At 42.2% G+C, this 19,616-nt stretch overlaps 1 long non-coding RNA gene across 4 annotated transcripts in view; it reads left to right on the top strand.

The window, feature by feature from the left end:
* The window catches only part of LOC123844124 (uncharacterized), a 55,349-nt gene extending 38,570 nt beyond the window's left edge, over nt 1-16,779 (top strand). For all 4 annotated transcript variants that reach the window (XR_008506031.2, XR_010411656.1, XR_010411657.1 and 1 more), the window contains 2 exons: nt 11,583-11,684; nt 16,297-16,779. This is a non-coding gene — a long non-coding RNA (uncharacterized LOC123844124). The remainder of the gene's footprint in view (nt 1-11,582; nt 11,685-16,296) is intronic.
* Nucleotides 16,780-19,616: the final 2,837 nt, after the last annotated feature.

Genomic DNA, 19,616 nt, shown 5'->3' with positions numbered 1-19,616 from the left:
ATATTTATCCATATTTACTATCCATATTTATAATCCTCACAAACAGCAAAGCCATTACTAACCATATTTAGACTTGTCAGCAAGGTTGTCTTATGTCTATATTTGCATTATTTTTAAGTATAGCAATGCTTCAAAGGCACAGAGTTTTTTGTCCTAGAGCATAAGCTGGACTGCTTCTATTTAGAGTATTTCTTGTTTTCTTTAAAAAAATAAGCAGGGGCGCCTGGGTGGCTCATTCGTTGGGCGTCTGCCTTCGCCTTGGGTCATGATCCCGGGGTCCTGGGATCGAGCCCCGCATCGGGCTCCCTGCTCCGTGGGAGGCCTGCTTCTCCCTCTCCCGCTCCCCCTGCTTGTGTTCCCTCTCTCGCTGTCAGATAAATAAGTAAAATCTTAAAAAAAAAAAAAAAAAAAAAAGCAAATGTAGCAATCAAGGTTGTAACAATTATTTTTATTTATTATTATTATTATTATTATTATTATTATTATTATTTATTTGACAGAGAGAGACACAACGAGAGAGGGAACACAAGCAGGAGGAGCGGGAGAGGGAGAAGCGGGCCTCCCGCGTAGCAGGGAGGCCGATGCGGGGCTCCATCCCAGGACGCTGGGATCATGACCTGAGCCGAAGGCAGACGCTTAACCGACTAAGCCACCCAGGTGCCCCAACAATTATTTTTTTAAATGAAGGTTGAGAAAAGTCTGTCTTTCAAGTTCTCCAGAATTTTAATAACTGTTTATTGACTGTGCAGCAACTCCCGCGAGTTCCCTGAGTGCGCTGGCATTTGCAACACTTCCTTTTTCCGATCTGTCTTTTGAATCATCTGCAGACTTAACACGGTTAGTAATCGCGTCTGCTGAAGGGCACATTTCGTCTTGACCCTCCCAACAGTCACTCCCACCCAAGGCCACTGACTAAGGCTTCTCCGGGGTTCCTTTTTTCACCAGGCACTTCGTCTCTATATATGGTAATGGTGCTCACACGGATCAGCCGCTCGCCGTGCTAGCAGAGCTGGCAAGTGAAATCACGCGGAGAAAAGCTGACACTACCGTGGGCCAGGGTCGTTTGTCTTCCGGTAACGGGGAGTCAGTTACCAAGGCAGCCGCGTCTTGGCGGAGCCGCCGATGCCCAGTACCCGCTGGGCAGCCGCGCAGTCCCGGGGCAGCTCCGGCGCGCTCCCGTGCGGCCGCGCTCCCGGGCAGGGCGTGCGGACGGCGGGCGGCGGGCGGCGGGCGCGCGGCCGAGCCGCCCGCGCGCAGGCCGGCCGCACGCCCGGAAGCCAGCCCGCTCCTGGGGCTGGGCAGTGAGCCCGATCCCAGCCGGGCGCGCGCGCTCCCGAACGCCGCCGCGGGCGGGGCGGTCCTCGGCGCGGGCCTCTGTCACTGCACTGAGAAGAGAGCACGAAGAGGAAGTTCAGGGGAGGGCGAGAGCAAGCCTATGGAAGGCCCGCTGTGTGGAGGCATACCTCGAAATAAGCTGTATGTTTTTTCCCTAGTAGAGCTGGTCAGGAAAAAGCTCAGGTTATTCACAACGACCGGAGATTTTAGGAAATGTGTAGAAATAAGAAGTCTTGAATATGAGCTTGTTATTAGCCTTGATTTTTTGGAGGGGGAAAAACAAACCTATCTTCAAGCTGGCTATCTAAAAATATTAGACTTCACCAGGCACTTCGTCTCTCTCTCTATAGAGTTTTCAACCGAATTTCATACTAAATAAAATACTTATTTTACTTTCTAGATATAATTAGGAAACATGTAGGAGGATATTGAATGTTGCCAAAATATCAAAAAATGCGTAGATGTTTCACAGGCTTCTCTGCAATGGAAAGGTAGGATTCACTGTAGTGTGTTGCACAAAATAGACACAAAGGATGTTGACCAAAACCATCTTTACAAAGGATGCTGACTAAAGCCACTTTCCCAAGCAATTCCATATTAGAGTTGGGTTTGAAGTCCACTGTCAGCTTCTTTCTATTAAGTGATTAAGGATAGTTGTATCCAGAAGCAGAAGGATAAACTGAATGTCTCCTTAAAGTAACTTTTGGTAATGTATCTCAGCCCTGGGCTGTCCGGGCACATCACTTTGGTGATGACCGTGTATGGCTTTTGGGAATAATCTCATTGCTATTCATCCTGACCATACCTTCCACCTATAAATTCCTACTGTGCCCTTCCCACCTGAACGGCCCCAACCCTGCCCTGCAAAAATGAATGAATGAATGAATGAATGAATGAATAATGCATTATAATCAGTATGGTCTCATTCATAACGTCATCATTACCACTTTCATTATTTGTCCCCTCCACCATTTCCTACCTGGGTTGAACAAAATAAAGTCAATTCAACAAAAAACTTCAAAAAAACAAAACACCCCCAAAAAGCAAAGTATGCATATTCAGGTCTGAATAGACTGAAAATCCCTCTCTCTCTTTTCAGTGGAATGTAGATAGATGTTAGGTATAAAAGTTGTGTTTTCTTAGATGAGCTTAAAGGGCAAACAGAAATGTGTGAGCCATAGTTCTTCGTTTTTCCACACTGTGGCTTTCATTTTTTTTTTTAATGGGATGGAGAGAATGTAGTTATTGTCTGCCATCTAGTGCACTAAGTTGGAATTGTGTCTTGTCATTAAGATCTAGTAACTAAAATTCATAAAAATAGTGTACTGATTCAAACAAAGAAGGATAGATTCTACAAACAATTGTGCTTTCAAGCTTTGGAGATCCACTCTTTAGAGAAGACCAATGACAAGGACACAATACTGAACATTTATTGCAAAACTGGAGAGCGGGAGTTGATGTTAGATCGAGGTGGAAAGAATCAAGAACACCCACTTACAGAACCATGTAATGAATAGCTGTTCGTGGTGAGGAAATACTGTTGTAATTGATGAATTGACTGCATTCAGAATGCTCTGTGGAACAATGACTTGAAATGATCCCCCAATAAAGTAAAGCACGAAAAAATAGTGTCAGTATATACTGTCTTTCAAAGACCCGGTCTCAAACACTTGCATGAACTCCAGCCCTTGTTTCCAGTCATCCAGTCTTTCCAGTTTTTTCCTTCAAAATGTTTCCTCTCTCTCTCTCTATTTTTTCTATTACCACTATTAAGAGTGGGTAATAGACTTTTTTCCATATTACTTTCCATCTTCTTAGCTCTGACCAGCGTACATACTAATGACCTTACAATCTTCCTTATACACTGGTCGCTGTTGCTTGAAAAACCCCTGGACCTCTATTTCCCTTTCTTCGTCCATACGTCCTCACCCTGGTTTCATTGTAGCTTTAATCGGGTCTCATCCTCCCTGCACAACTCCATTTCCTTACTCTTACTTTTTTTTATTATGTTCAATTAGCCCAACATATAGTACATCATTAGTCTCTGATGTAGTGTTCAATGATTCATTAGTTGTGCATAACACCCAGTGCTCATCACCATGTGTACCCTCCTTAATACCCATCACCTGGTTACCCCATCCCCTCACCTCCCTCCTGTCTGTAACCCTCAGTTATGTTCCCGGAGTCCACAGTCTCTCATGGTTTGTCTCCCTCTCTGATTTCTTCCCATTCAGTTTTCCCTTCCTTCCCCTGTGGTCCTCCATGCTATTCCTTATGTTCCACATATGAGTGAAACTGTATGATAATTGTCTTTCTCTGCTTGACTTATTTCACTTAGCATTTCCCTACTCTTCTTGAACGTTTTGCCAATCGCTTCATGGTCCCTTGAACGACCCAGCTCATTGCTTTGTTCAAGTCTTCATTGGTGCAGTACCTCTCATGAGGAACGCCTGTCCTTCCTTCCTTTGCCCAGCCAACTCTGCTTCATCTTTCAGGATCCAGCCCAGCTGTGGCCCCTCCCTGGATACCCCTCTTGCCTGTGAAGCCTTAGGGGAATTACAGGTTATATTCAGTAACCGAGCACTTGTGCAAATATGGTCCGATGGTTTAACATTATTTCACAGGTTTTTAGTCCCGAGTCCTCCAAAATCTATTGTGAAATACTCTAGGCCAGGTATTATTTCTTAACCCTTTTTAAGCCCCCCTCAGGGTCTACACTTCTGGGAGCACTGGGAGCTCATGGATACTTGTGGATTGGTTTTCTTTATCCTCAGCACAATTCTGCAAGGAAGAATGGAGCTGGCACTATTATTTCCATTTTACGAACGAGGATGGCAAGGCCCAGAGCCCTTGCAAGACTTGCTCTTGTCCACGACAGTGCCAGACTTGCTCTTGTCCACGACAGTTCTCCTCTTGTCGAGAACTTCTCTTGGAACACTTTGCTGCCATTGGACTGGTGATGATAGATGAAGCAATGCCCTAAGCCCTCCTTTATTTTCAGCTACGTACGTTATGTTCTTATAGGTAACTGTCATGAGCTCATATTGTAGGAAGCAGCCAGGCAACAGATTATAATCAGGGCATGTAGCTACGTCTCCCACTTGGCAATTTCGGTTCTTTCTTGCTGGTTATGCCACATTTTCAGCCCACACCCATCTGTCCTGTTTGAAAACCACAAACGGTTCCCTGGGCAGATACGACATTCTTCAGCACGGCCCTCGGACTAAACGATCTGTTGGGACCTTTAAACAACTATGGGTCTGTCTCCTGACCTTCCTCACCTGCTGAAAGGAATCCTGTTGCACCCAGGCTCACACTGCTGCTTATTAGTTACGAACTACCAGTGCCAGGCTGTCTTAGCCAGAGTTGTTAAGGGAGTCCGGGAGGATTTCCAGGTAGTTCCAACTCTGGCCACAGGATGGATTCATTTTCCATCCTGTGTGCACCTTGGGTGACTTGCCAGCACAGCAGATGATGCTTCCATTCCCAGACTTATAGCAAGGGGTCCATCCACGGACGCATTGGCTCTCTCCGGCCTGGTTAGTTTGCGGGGAGGACTCAGTAGCAAAATGAAAATGTCCTATCCACATGCAGCTAGGCAGTTCAGAGGGATGGCATTGCCGGAATTTGTCCTATTAAATATCTGGAAAATAAATACTAACAAGACTGTTAAACTATTCTACTAGTTTAAAATAACTATGTGTATTAATTGAACAAAAGGCAATAGAAAAAGGCTTAGATTGTTTAAAGAAAATCTAAGCATAGTTGTAACCAGCAACTTTTATAACTGCGTGTCTGAGGAAATTATCAGAACGAATCCAAAAGTGTCACGAAATGCACTATTATTACCTTTATTTTATGAAAATACTGTTAAGACATAAAAAAGATTGGTTTCCAACTGAGCTATAAAAAATTTTCATGATAGTACTGGCAGGAAATTTTAACCTAAAAATTAGACGAAGAAGTTTCAATTTTATTTTATTTTATTTTTTAAAGATTTTATTTATTTATTTGACAGAGAGAGAGATAGCAAGAGCAGGAACACAAGCAGGGGGAGTGGGAGAGGGAGAAGCAGGCCTCCTGCCGAGCAGAGAGCCCGATGTGGGACTCGATCCCAGGACCCTGGGATCATGACCTGAGCCGAAGGCAGACGCTTAACGACTGAGCCACCCAGGCACCCAGAAGTTTCAATTTTACACGATGAATCAGTCGTAGAGATCTACTGTCAAGTGTAGAGCCTATAGTTAATACTGTATTGTGTCCTTTAAAAATTTTTGCTAAGATTTTATGTTAAGTATTCTTATCACACACACGTAGATAAATAAAGCAGGCAGGGCGAAACTTTGGGAGGTGATTAATATGTTTACTACATATACTGTGGTGATGGTATCATGGGTGTATACTTATCTCCAAACTCATCAAGTTAGATACATTAAATATGCACAGCTTTTTGTATGTCAATCATACCAATAAAGTGTTATTTTTTTAAAAGAATTAGATCCAACTAAGAAACTGTCATATGAAGTGTTAGATGCAGAGTACTCATGAAAAGCCAGAATTACTACACCAATTACTACCTGAAGAACAATGACATCCCTTCTTAAGCATACAAAATATAAGCACAAACTTAACTGCCATCAGTCCTCCCAGGAGACCCGAGAAAAGGTGGACTAGCTACTCTGATCCCTGTTTTGCAGGCTTAGAAAGTTAAATGGCCTCCAGGCCTTACATGCCTCATACTGTGGTGGTTGTGGTGGTACCATGGGGCTATGATCTGAAGCCAGGCTTCTGGACTTCACATCCATGAACTACTCATTCACCAGTGTGTTAAGATACAAACTCCATCATGATGTAATATCGACTATTCAGTCCCTGGAATATGTTTGCAAAGAAAACTGTTTTTCCAGTCTTGTGAAAATTTGAATGTTCCTTGAGTAAATTTCTAATGTGGCACTTTGGAAAAAAATCCTTACAAAATGTCTTGTACTATCAATGCGACTGTGTGAGTCACCTAGATTTTATGAATCTTCCTATCATTTCACACAAAACTTTGTTAATGAAGAGGACAGAGGACTGAAATCAGACCAATGGTTTCTGACCCTTTTTTTGGCCAGTGCAAAGCTACTTGCTATCATCAGTAACTAGGATCAGAACCCCTATGGCTGAGAATATCTCATCAGTTAACTTTGGACACACTCCTCACAAAGCAATATAACCCAAGATGTGAGGTTGGGCACACTGGGGGCTATTTCTTATCTTTGATTCTTCTCAAATTTATCAGAAACTCTATTCCTGAAGTTCCAGATGCAAACCACATCATTTCCATTTAATGTGACAGATCTGCACTGATAGATGGTGTTGACATCCCATGATATATTGGAACATCAGATTTCCTGCTGACAAAATCCTGGGTCGGTTTGTAGGAGCAAGTCAACTTAGTAGAAAATACCATATTGAATTTTCATGTACGAAGGCTCTAGTTTCTGACTTCTTGAGTGCCTAGGGAAGGTTATTGCCATTGGAAATGAAAGCTTGATTGATTAGGACAGAGATGTGCCTTTTAAAAGATTGAATTGCTGGCCTTAAAGGATCAAATTCAACTCTCAAGAGGGAGGCTGCCCTTATAATTCTCTTTTCTCCCTAGGCAGTTGTGATTCTTTTTTTTCCCCCATGCCTTGAAACAGTGAATTGTGGAAGATCATACTGTGTGAATAGTCTTGTGTAAATTGTGCCTCAGGTCTAGGTCTGGAGATTATAATCTGTTAGTAGAAACCTGAAAAAATCCACAAAATACAGGCAAAGAAAGAAATGTTTTCTCATTTTGAATGATGTCTGCAGGAGGGTGCTCTCAGTGGGAATGGACATTCCATTATAAAAGTTAAAAAATGTAGAGTACTTAATAATGGCTTCACAGATTGTCCTGGCATGCCCCTGGACACACCATACGTCCAACTATAGCTGTGACTCCAGTCCGATTTAACTCTGTTTCCTCGTATCTGATCAGCATGCCGCAAATGCTGGGCATTCTCTGCCCTTCTCTTGAAGTAGGCATTAGGCTGCTGGTCTGGACCATTTCTATCTAGATGATGGTGCTACCCGTGTTCAGGTCCCTTCTAAGGCTGGCTCTAAGTGGCTTCAAGGCAAAACCTTATCTTTTCGGGCGCCTGGGTGGCTCAGTCGGTTAAGCGACTGCCTTCGGCTCAGGTCATGATCCTGGAGTCCCGGGATCGAGTCCCGCATTGGGCTCCCTGCTCGGCAGGGAGTCTGCTTCTCCCTCTGACCCTCCTCCCTCTCATGCTCTCTGTCTCTCATTCTCTCTCTCTCAAAAAATTAAAAAAAAAAAAAAAAAGTTAAAACCTTATCTTTTAATGGCACACAGGAGCCAACTGGACGGTCAGAGATGTTCTAGGCAGGGAATTATGTTGATGCCCAACCCATTATAAATTGGCACTTGCATAACAAGGTCAACCAATTTGGTTTTTGCCTTTTATAAGTTACTCAATTTATGTGGTTTTGGTTAGACAGAATCTGCACACGTACACAGTTCAGGGAGTGTGCAGGAATACATGGTGAAAAGTTACTCTTCTTGCCTTCATCCTCCACTGACCCAATTTCCCTGTCTTGTAACATCTATTTTTACCCATTTCTTTGTTCTTCCAAAGACAGTGTGTACCTACATTCATCCACACGTACACGGGCATGTGTATACGTGCATATGCTTTTTCATACAAATGATTGTGTATTCTATACCTTGGTTTTAAACCTAACAGTATGATTTGAAGCTGCATCAATCTTTCTTGACTGCTGTATAGTATCCCATTTTGTGGCTCTGTTATAATCTATGCAATCAGTTGCTGTTAATAAACTTGTAAATCATTGCCAGGCTTTTGCTGTTACAAACAACTCTGCAGTTGACATCTTTGTACATCCATCATTCACATATATACAAATATATCTGAAGGATAAGTTTCTTGAAGTGGATGTGACAGAACTTATTTTTGTCATAATTAATGATATACTTCTGGTTCTTATTGATGCTTTTATTTCTGTCTTTTACTATGTGGTCTGTGTTTTGTCTTTCCTTTTGCTGATAATATGAAAGATTTAAATTCTTAGTGGTTTATTTTTATAAGAATGTAGTATACTTAAGACCACTATTTCTTTGGGGTGCCTGGGTGGCTCAGTCGTTAAGCGTCTGCCTTCGGCTCAGGTCGTGATCCCACGGTCCTGGGATCGGGCCCTGCGTCGGGCTCCCTGCTCTGCAGGAGGCCTGCTTCTCCCTCTCCCACTCCCCCTGCTTGTGTTCCCTCTCTCGCTGTGTCTCTCTCTGTCAAAGAAATAAATCTTAAAAAAAAAAAAGACCACTTTTCTTTAACATTCTTTGACTCCTTACTGTATATATAAATGGTGAAATCAGCAATTGCCATTTCTTCTCCCCAGTATTCCTTCTAGTTTTTGACTTTTGACTTTTATATTTTTCTTAATGTTTCTATTTGTATATTTTAAAAAGTCATATTAAATGATGTTTATCAGCTTTGATGCCTGGGTGTGAAAGTTAAGGAACTCTCTACACCTACACTACCTTCCTCTTTATCCTCTTTTTCCTTTGAATTATGTTATTTATATAATGTTTCCATTGTAAGGAAATCTTTCTTTATCTTGGATATCCAGGACTTTACTAGGATATGTCTCAGTGTTGATGGTCTGATGTGAGTTTTTTCCCCTTGAATAAGAAGTGCCATTTAGAATTTAGTTTCCAGTCTCATTAATTCTGGAGCTCATGAATGTTAACATCCATCTTAGCGCTGACTTAAAGCTTTGCAGGCCTCAGAACGAGGGAGGTTCAAGATAGTATTTCACTGACTCTGGGACATCCTTTTTTTTCCCAAGGGGACATTTCAAATTGTATAAAGATGTGCCCTTCCAAGGTGTCATCTTAATTTTAAAGGGCCCCAAATAAATCCCTCATAACTTTTATTATCCACTTTTAGCACCCTTCTTCCCTTGTTACTACAGCTTTAAAGTGAGCTATTATTTGTAGGAACCTTTTAAGGTACAAAAATGAATGACCTTAAAACTTATCAACTATATCTCCAAAAGTCAACTTGGGGCAACAGTCTAAAAATCTCAGAGAGAGGGATGCCTGGGTGGCTCAGTCATTAGGCGTCTGCCTTCGGCTCGGGTAGTGATCCCAGGGTCCTGGGATTGAGCCCCGTGTTGGGCTCCCTGCTCAGCGGGAAGCCTGCTTCTCCCACTCTCACTCCCCCTGCTTGTGTTCCCTCTCTCGCTGTGTCTCTGTCAAATAAATAAAAAATTTAAAAAAAATCTTAAAAATCTCAGAAGGAATGTTATGTCCTTGCTCTGCAATGGCGTTCTCAAAAAGCCCCATTAATAAGAATTTGAGTCTTATTTAGGTTTACTGAGTATTTGGTACCAAGAGAACTGATGACGAGTTTCTTATAGTTCCAGAACTCTCATACTAGAAAACTTGACTCTCCTCTTTCAGAAGAGCAAAAAATATTGGCCCAAAATATTTATTGGTAGTTTTAAAAATTATCATTCATATCATATGCTTCCTCAGTCCAGGTATTTCAAAGATCAAGCAACTATGTCCCTTACAATTTACTGGGTGTCCCATTAGATTTCTAAGGACTGGCAAAGTGAGTCTCTATTTTATTCACCTTATTTAACTTTAGAAAGGGTATACATTTCAATAATTCATCTTCAATCATTCCACAAATATTGAACAATGCCAATTCTGTTTCTAGAGCTGTTACGGGTGAGTGGAGATAGAGAGATGACACCAACGACAGAATTTAACATTTATTTTGAATTTAGGATGTGCCAGCCATTGCATGAAGCATGAATTATCACATAAAATCCTCAAGATATTCTCATGTCTTAACTTTTGTTGTTGTAATACACAACTTCAATATCTCGGTGGATTACGACAATAAATATGGATTTCAGGATCATATTACATTGGGGCTGAGGGTCAGCTGCAGCATTGCAGGCCTGTGCTGAGTTCTACATGCGTTCTCATTCTGAAAACCCGGTTAAAGATGCTTTCTGAGATAGCAAAAAGGCTGGTGGAAACTTGCGATGCTTCTGAAATCATCTTTTCAGTTATGACAAACATAGTCTTTCATATCTTTTTAGCCAAAGCAGGTCACATAGCCACATCCAAAGCCAGTGGAGCAAACAAGGATACTCCATTTACCTAGAAGGCTGGTAACGGCCATGAGAAGACAAATAATCATACACAAAAAAATGCAATCTGCCCCAATTTGCTCTTCTGACCACAAGATGCTCTCACCTCTTCCCAAGATACTTAAAACTACCAGGCACTGGGCTCAGAAGTCCAGAATCTCGTAAATATATATTATATCTCCTTGCTGCTCTTCTTGATTAGAGACCCATGAACTAAAGTGAAAAGTTGTCTGTCTTCTTCCTCCCCCAAAACTAATATAATACAATAGTGGAGTAGGGACACCTTATTAAAAGATTGCAAGAATGGGAGGTACATACCAGTCACTGGTTAGTAGCAGTTCTGATGTTCCACTGAGCAAAAGTCGCAAGCTTGTCCACCCTGATGGTAGGGAATGTTCCTTGATATATTCCAGTTACATTTTCTGGGAGTCATTTCTCAGCCTGTTGTTCTCCATGAGGTTTGACTGGACAGCTTTTCCTCCTCCATTTTCCTCCTTGGCCTCTTCTGACGTGAGTATTGGAAAACATGCCATTTGTGACTGAGAAGCTATCTCAGATTGCTTCGCCCCTATAGAAGATTAGAGACCAAAGGGTTATTTTATTTGAATACTTATAGTCTCTTCTAATCTAGGTTGGGAGTGCTTTGGCAATAGATTTCTCTATAAAACTGTTTTTCTTTTTAATCAGTTTGATTCCAGTAAGTTCCATGTAAGTCAATAGCCATACCCATTACTTTTTAAGAAATACCTTCATAGGTACTTTGATCTTATCAAGCTTCAGACGGACTGCACCTTAATTTCTTTTCCCTGAGCCATTTGTCTAACTGAGATAATTTACTAGAGCCATATTAATCTAATCAGTAGACTTGACAATGGGTGTATTGGATCTGTGAGCAATCTTCATCTTAATTTGAGACTCTTTAACCTGTTAGAAATGAGAAAGTTTCAATTTTCAACCCTAAAAGTTCTGGAATTTCTGGATATTTGCAGCTCTGCTGGACTCATCTGGGCTCTGCTCCTTGTGTCTTCTCATTCCAGAATCCAGGATAAAGAAGTAGCCACTGCATGAAACTTGATGGTCTCAGGGTGAAGGTTTGAACATCGTGGGAACATGCAATGCCTCTGAAAACCTCAGCTCAGGTGAGGCAAATGGCTCATCTATTTATGGCCCATCTTGGCAAGTCACAAGGTCCACATCCCCAGTCAGTGGGATGAGGATGTCTACAGGGAAAACTGAAAAAGAGGAAAAGGAAATGGATAATTGTGAATAAATGATACAATTTCCATGCCTCATGAGGCAGATACTGATATGAATCTCTTGGTAGAGAAAGAACTTGAGGTACAGAGAGAAAATTGAGGCACAGAGAGGTTGAGAACCTTGTTCCAAAGTCCTACGGCATCTTATTGGTAGAGCCAAGATTTCATCCTGGGGAGTCTGACTCCATGGTGTTGAATCATTTTCTAGATTCTTCCTCTGGGAACTCTCATTTTTGTGGAATAACCCATATCATCTTGTCTAAATTTTCAGCAGGCTTTAAGAAAAACAATTTTAGGGCACCTGGGTGGCTCAGTTGGTTAAGCGACTGCCTTCGGCTCAGGTCATGATCCTGGAGTCCCTGGATCGAGTCCCGCATCCGGCTCCCTGCTCGGCAGGGGGCCTGCTTCTCCCTCTGACCCTCCCCCCTCTCATGTGCTCTCTCTCTCTCTCATTCTGTCTCAAATAAATAAATAAAATATTAAAAAAAAAAAGAAAAACAATTTTAAAGAAGACTCAAATATGGCAATAATAAAGCTTTGTAAAATGCTGTTACAGATTTCTTTGAGAAATAATTCATTAAATTGATGCCAGTTGTAGCTTGTGAGATCATAAAGCTCAGTGCAGGAATACTGAAAACATGAAGGTAACCTTATCACAGCATGTTCAATAATTGGATCCCTTCAGAGGAGTTCTGAGCTTCCTCTCAGAATTGCTATGCTACACTTCCACCCAGAATCAGAGAATATAAAAACTTAAGGTATCAGATAGTGAAATGAGTTCAAATTACTGAGTGTTACATTCAATTAAGGAAATCTTTTAGGACAAATCTTAAAAGATTAGCCTGTCTCTGGATTAAAAAAACTCTTTTCAAACAACGGGTCAGAAAACAGTGATTCAAGCCATGTTACAAGCCCATCACAACAAGTGTTAGAATTCCAAGTGAGGTGTTCTCATCCTTGACTCTTCATCCTTTTCCTACTCTCACTTCTTCAGAACTGGTTCAGATTTTCCTGGAAGAATTTCCTGTAAATTTCATTCAGGCTTATCTCCAGAAAGGCAGGGAGATTAGACCTATTATAGGCTGCAGCTCCCAAACACTCCTTATATTTATATGCAGATTAAATCAAATCAAAATAAAATCAAGAGTGGTCTTGAGGAAAGGGTCTCCTAAAACACAATTGATACCCTGCATGATGTGTACAGGTCGAGAGTAGCAAGGGGAGAGGTGACTTGGTTTTATGATACTGGCTCTGCACGGCCTTATGGAGATGGTCAGTCAGGGCTAAAAGAATGAGGGAACCACCACAAACCTATTGTAAGTTAGAGTCAGAGAGAAGCTGAGGCTAGACATGTGCACTGGCAGTCCTGCTGGAGAAAAGTGAGCCGGCGCCACTGGTATTTAGGCATACACTGGGATAGATCATGTGCAAGCAGTTACTTTTCCCCTGAGAATTTCTTCAGCCACCGAATTAGGATAGGCTGACTACCAGAATGGACCATCTCCAACTCCTTGTAGCTTTAATGGCGTAGAAAGTTTATTTCTCACTGAAGTCAGAGTCTTGAGTATTTGATGAATGGCCTCCCATGCAGCATGCTGGCACCCCGATCCTTCCATCTGGTGACTCCGCCATCTTTGGAGTCTCAGAGTTCTTCACCAGAGTTTTCCAGAAGTGGCGTCTATTGCATTTGCCCACATTACATTGGCTAGAACTCAATCACATGGCTCCATATACCTGTGTGAGAAGCTGTGAAATGTAGTCTTCCTGGAAGGTTAAGAGGGAAGTGAATGGACTTGAAGAACGTGTTACCAGGCCTTGGGGAGGGGAAACCCCTATAGGTAAAAATCAAGGGATGTCTATGCACTGAAGACAAGCCAAGGGGGTTCTCTGCTCTTTTGCTAAAAGAAGTTTTGAGTCCTTGGCATCTGGTACAGAGCTTTTCACGGTTCAGTTGCCATCTACTTCTCTGGTTTCATCTCTTGCTACTCACTGCCCAGCCCCCCACCTTCTCTACCCCATGCGCTTAACACTCTGGCCAGATCAGACTACTGGCTGTTCTTTGAATGTGTCACATATCTTCACACCTTTGGGCCTTTGCAAATGTTGTTTCCTGTTTGAAATACCAACTTACCCTCCATCACAAGAACCAGCTCAGACATCTTTTTTTCTGTGAGACTTTCCCTGAACTCCCTCTGGCAGGCTGAATTAATTACCACCTTCCTTACACTCTCACAACATCCTATGTATTACTTTCTTATAATTTTACTATGTGTCATCTTTGTTATTTGCTTACCTATATGTCTTTGCACTGTACCTATATGTCTCTGTACTGTAAACTGTGGGGGAATAACTGAATGAGATCCACACCTGGGTCCTGAAGGCTATTCAGTGTCTCACTGGAGAAACTCTTAGAGAACATAAGTCGAGAATCAGCCAGAAATTTGGAATACAATAAAAAGACTGAGTTTTATTTAAGAAAAGTTGTAAGCTGTTTGGAAATGTGTTCTAGATGCATTATTCATCTCTGGAGAAATAGAATAACCGTAAGTGTAGTAATGCATTTCTGAGGCCAAGAGAATCATGATGTTGTGTTCTTTGCACTGTTCACCACAATGCTGGTTTAGGTGCGTGGAAAAGAATAAAACTGAGCTCAGTGAGAGTCTCTGATGAAATGCATTCTTCCTCATGGAGGAAGCCTCAAGTTTTGGAGAAGTGCAGAAAAAAAATAAGCTTATATAAACATTTCATTGCGTGATCCCTGCAAAGGGTGCCCTTCTGTGGGGGACTGTGCAAAGCTCTGGTCTGAGTCCTGCTGAGACTTACTCAGAATCCTTTCCCAATCAATGGGCCTGAATTTCCACTTTACCAAAGTCAACACAGACAGCTACAGTTCAAAAGAAAAATTTCCATTACCATAACGGATTGTAATACAAAGCATTAGCTGAGCCTCTTCCTCTTTATCTTGGCATTTATGACTCTAGGCTTAGTAACTTTCAGGGTAAAATGAGTTCACCTTTTATTCAGATTTTTTATTTTCTGCACTCCTCATTCCATGTGGTTGTGTTTGAACAAGCTCCCAATCTCTTTCCTTCTCTCTCCCCTGGCTCTGATTCCTCAATGCTTCAGGCCAGCTTCTAAGACAGACTTTCCTAGCAGTCAATGCCATGGTTATTGTTCCCAGTTCTGTTAAAAATGGACCCTGTTCTGTGTCTTCAGTCCTTAAAGAATAAGAGGTGAGGTCATTTTCTGCTTGGAGAGTTGGAGAGTGGATCCAGACTGTGAGTGATTGGCACTAGCACATTCGGCTGCCGAAGGAACAGGTGCTAAAGTGACTTCTCCCATCCTATTAAATATCCTTTTCATACATTGATTCACAGACATGTTTCCATTCTCATGACTGAACAGACAACCCTGTAATTTGTCCACTCCATCCATTTTTTCCCACCCCCTGGCAACAGTTTCTCTTCAAGCATCTGCCTAGATTGTCTATTGTCTCTGTAAGTTCCTGCCCAAGGTGACTGGTAGAGGGATGATCTTATGAAATTAAACAGCAAAAAGGAAAAGGCATGTAATTTATGAGGACCAGCAGACACTGGGTAATGGGGTTCCTCCTCCTGCTTTTCACCTGCTTTCTGATAAGAGCTTAAAGTTACTAAACCTTCAAGTCTCAGAAATGACTCCTCCACAAAACTGGGGGCAAAGCAGGGGGATGTATAGAAAGAGACAGAATTCTTAAATGAATGTACCAAACACTAGAAATAAGGGAAGTATCGATTAGATTTCTTTCAAGTCTTTCAGCTGTTGTAGAATATATTACACATAGGATGTGTGGAAACCACAAAACATGTTTACACTTGAGCAGGATAGCTGTTTGCAAAACCTCCAGTACAAAAATCAGGGTTAAGAAGACAACTTCAGCTTGTAAGCCCCAAGGGAGGGCAAGTGAGGACAGAATGGAAAAAAAGGTAGATTTTAGAGAGACCTGGGAACTAATGCCAAGCTTTAATATTGAACATATACCTGACTTTGAACAAATTATATCATTTCCTGAGACCTCAGTTTCTTCATGTGCAAATAGAGGAAATAAAATTAGATGACCTCCAAGGTCACTTCTGGTTCTAATGTTCTGTGCATGCCATATCTGTATTTCATATCGTCTGGAAAATCAATTCCGTAGAGTTACTGCCCCAATTTACGTCACTAGAAAATGGCCACAACTGTGAAATTGATCTCTTGTTGGTTTGTCTTAATATTTTCAATTTAGAAAGAGTCTCTGTGTGTGTGTATGCATCTGTCTGGGGTATGTATTTGTGTTGGGTGTTATATGCAGATTTGAAATCCTTAAAGTAACCAGGTAAAGCCGTTATAGTTAGGAGACTGAAAACCAGAGGGTAAGCCATAGGGAAACATAGTACTTTTCTCTCTCTCTCTTTTTTTTTAAATTTTTAAAAAAATTTTCTTCAAATGACCCTTTACGTTTTCTTGTTTCTTTCAGAATCCGAGGAGGACTCCTGCAGGCCAGGGCACTGCTGCATGAGAGGCCTCTAGCAGGTTCCATCACTGCCTCTCAGGATCGCTCTCATCCTCTCAGGGAAGGTTAGGAAGAGTTAACAGAAGAACCATAAGTGTACCAGACTGGGGATGAGGCTCACCGGGACCAGGGACAGCTAATGATGATACCAAAATCACGAGGGAGCCGTGTTGAATTCTCAGGACTTTGTGTAGATTCAGAAGTACCTTAAGCGGGGCGCCTGGGTGGCTCAGTTGGTTAAGCGTCTGCCTTCGGCTCAGGTCATGATCCCAGGGTCCTGGGATCGAGCCCCGCATCGAGCCCCGCATCGAGCCCCACATCGAGCCCCGCATCGAGCCTGGCATCGGACTCCCTGCTCGGCGGGAGGCCTGCTTCTCCCTCTCCCTCTCCCACTCCCCCTGCTTGTGTTCCCTCTCTCGCTGTCTCTCTCTCTCTCTGTCAAATAAATAAATAAAATCTTTTTTTTAAAAAAAAGGACCTTAAGCAAGATTCTTTCATGCCTTCTCAGTCTAGGGTTGGAAGTACTTTGGTGTTGTCTGGCTAAAGGGCATAAAGCAAAATCAGTTTTTCTTTGAACATGCGCTTTTGCCAAGCTTAGTCTTCCCCAGCCTGGTTATTTGGACTTGTGCTGTAAATTCCTCTATGCATGTTTCAAATAACAGACATTATTCTCCTTTATTCATATTTTATAAAATGGTAGACAAGAGGGGCGCCTGGGTGGCACAGTTGGTTAAGCATCTGACTCTTGGTTTTGGCTCAGGTCATGAGGTGGAGCCCCATAGCAGGCTCTATGCTCTGCCTAAGTCTGCCTAAGACATTCTCTTCCTCTCCCTCTGCCGCCCCCCTTCTCTCTCTCAAATAAATAAATAAACCTTAAAAAAAGATAAACAATAGATAAACAATTTCAAAACAGGAATTAAAAACATAAAATTCCATGGTACAGATTCAACGTAATGCTCCGAATTATTTTATTTATACGACTGGACCAAGATAATTGGTCTACTGATCTTTAGCTGGTTTTTATGTGTGTATCCAGCAGTGTGCTATTAAAGAAGGTAAAGCAGATTCTAGCTTGCTGCTAAGCGGATGCTAGTGCTGGAAATGAGAGGTGGCTGGTGAGCTGGGAGGGGCCTCATTAGGAGTCTACTTGCTGGAGGTACTGAGGCAACCAGCCTACGGAAAAAGGGTCCAGACTTCACCGGGGAATAAAGCCTTATTACAAGTTGGATGAGGGGCTTCTGAATCTTTCACCCTGCTTTTTTCCTGGCAGCTTTCCAATAAATTCATATCCCAGGGAAAATATGTTTCCCTACATAACGACTGTTTTCCTAAAAATTCTCATAAGACGCTGGGGGCACAAGGAGCGAGACTCCAGGGCCGAAGTGTGATGAGCTGATGATCAGTGGACATGAGAGCCTGCAGGGAGGGTAGCCAGTGTGCTCAGCAGACATGATGTGGATGACGATGAGGACAGTAGAAATGCTTCAGGGAGGTAGCCCGGGAAGGTACGGATGAGGCTGTCTTGGACAAGTATTACTGTACTCAACAAACACTGGACACCACACAAGGGAAATAGTAATGAACCCGGAGACACATTCGGAAGGTCCTCAGAAATACTTGGGGCAAGGGGACACTGAATGCAGGGAACCAGGCAAGGCCAAGAAGCAGCAAAAATATTAGTGACAGAGGGCAAACTCTTAGTTTGTCCTCCTGGAACTTACGATCTAGTGGGGAAGACAAGACCCTCACTCCTGAAAAACTAAGAAATGATAAGAATAGGAAGTGATCAAGCACTACTGCATTTTGAGATCGTAAATCACAGCAGGTTTTGTGAAGGAAATGGGATCTGACATGGCCTTAAAGACAGAGTGGGAATTGAGGAGGCAAAAAGTGGTAACCGCTGTAGTCGAGGAACAAAGCCTTCTTACAAGGGCCTTGAGCCATTGCCACATACCATGGAACACACTAGGAATTTTATGCAATGTGTGACTAATCCTCATAAAAACTTGTAAGGAAGATTGTACTTTCATCATTGTATGGAGGTGAAACACAGAGGCTCAGCTAGATTAAGCGACCTTCCTAAACTTGCAGTTAGCAATCGGGAGAACTGAGTCAAGAGCAGATCACAGATCCACCTGTTCCCTAAGAACAGTGAGAACAAGAATGTGGCACAACAGCGAGGAAACCTTGAGAGCCAAGCCAAGCCACACCAAGGTTTGTGGGCTGTTCTGTAAGGAAAGGGGAAGTCACTGGTGATGTTGGGGGAGGGGCAGAGAAGCCCACCGCAATATTCATCATGGTTGGGCTAATTAGGAATTAGGAAGAGCCTGAAAACAAAGGCAATCTATATAAGGTGCACTAAGTGCACCTATATAAATAAAGGTGCATTTAGCAATCTAGACCCTACAGAATTAAGAGGAATGGTGAATTGAACAACATTTGAAAGGAAGAAAGTACAGGCTTTGGTGACTTGTTCTTAATAAGGACCATAAAGCCTAAAGAGACTTGGAAAACTCTCAGGAAATGCTACCTTCTATTTGGTGGCAAAGCTGGGCCAGACCATAAGTCCAGGCCAGGACCAGAGGCCAGGGATCCTCAGACTCATGGAACATCAACTGAAATTCAAGGTCAGGAATTGGTTGTAAGAATGGGCCCGTAAGCAGGCATTGGGCAGGATCAAAAAGGCTAGTGGTAAGGAACTCTCTGGCTTCCCAGAGTTCTTATCAGATCCAATCAAGGGTGCAGGCAAAATAAGAGATTTCTGTAGACTGAAACCAGGGCCCCGCAGAGTATAAGAAGCACAGAACTGAGATGAAATCAGGAATTTCATTTGTCCTTGCTCCAAGCAAGGAGACCAAGGGAAGCAATCAGCTACCAGCCTCTTAGAATTATAGTTTTAACTGAACTGTATTTTAGTGAAGTCTCAATCTTGTTCTCCTTTACATACATAATATTCCTCAGCTGGAATAGTTAGTAAATTATAGTGCCCTAATTCTCATCCTGGACTGTGTGTGTGTGTGTGTAAAATTGTCTAATGTTAAAATGTATCATTAATTTATTTTCTAGTGTCTAGGTTAGAATATAACTATGTGATATATATCAAATGAATTTCATGGCTACAGTCCAAATGTAACAAATGAGTCATTTAAAACTATCCGCATATTGGTGATGCCAAATTTTTCATTTTCTTCCATTTTATTAATGCATCATATCTCAGCTCAAAATCAATCTATTAACCTTGAAAACATTTTGAGCTGGAATGAGAGCTAGCAGTGAACTTTGTG

This window comes from Mirounga angustirostris, unplaced genomic scaffold, assembly GCF_029215605.1.
Source record: "Mirounga angustirostris isolate CCGP_5_RB_7025 unplaced genomic scaffold, mMirAng1.0.hap1 SCAF_5, whole genome shotgun sequence".
In the NCBI taxonomy this organism is placed as follows: Eukaryota; Metazoa; Chordata; class Mammalia; order Carnivora; family Phocidae; genus Mirounga; species Mirounga angustirostris.
This window is presented reverse-complemented; position numbering and strand designations above follow the sequence as displayed.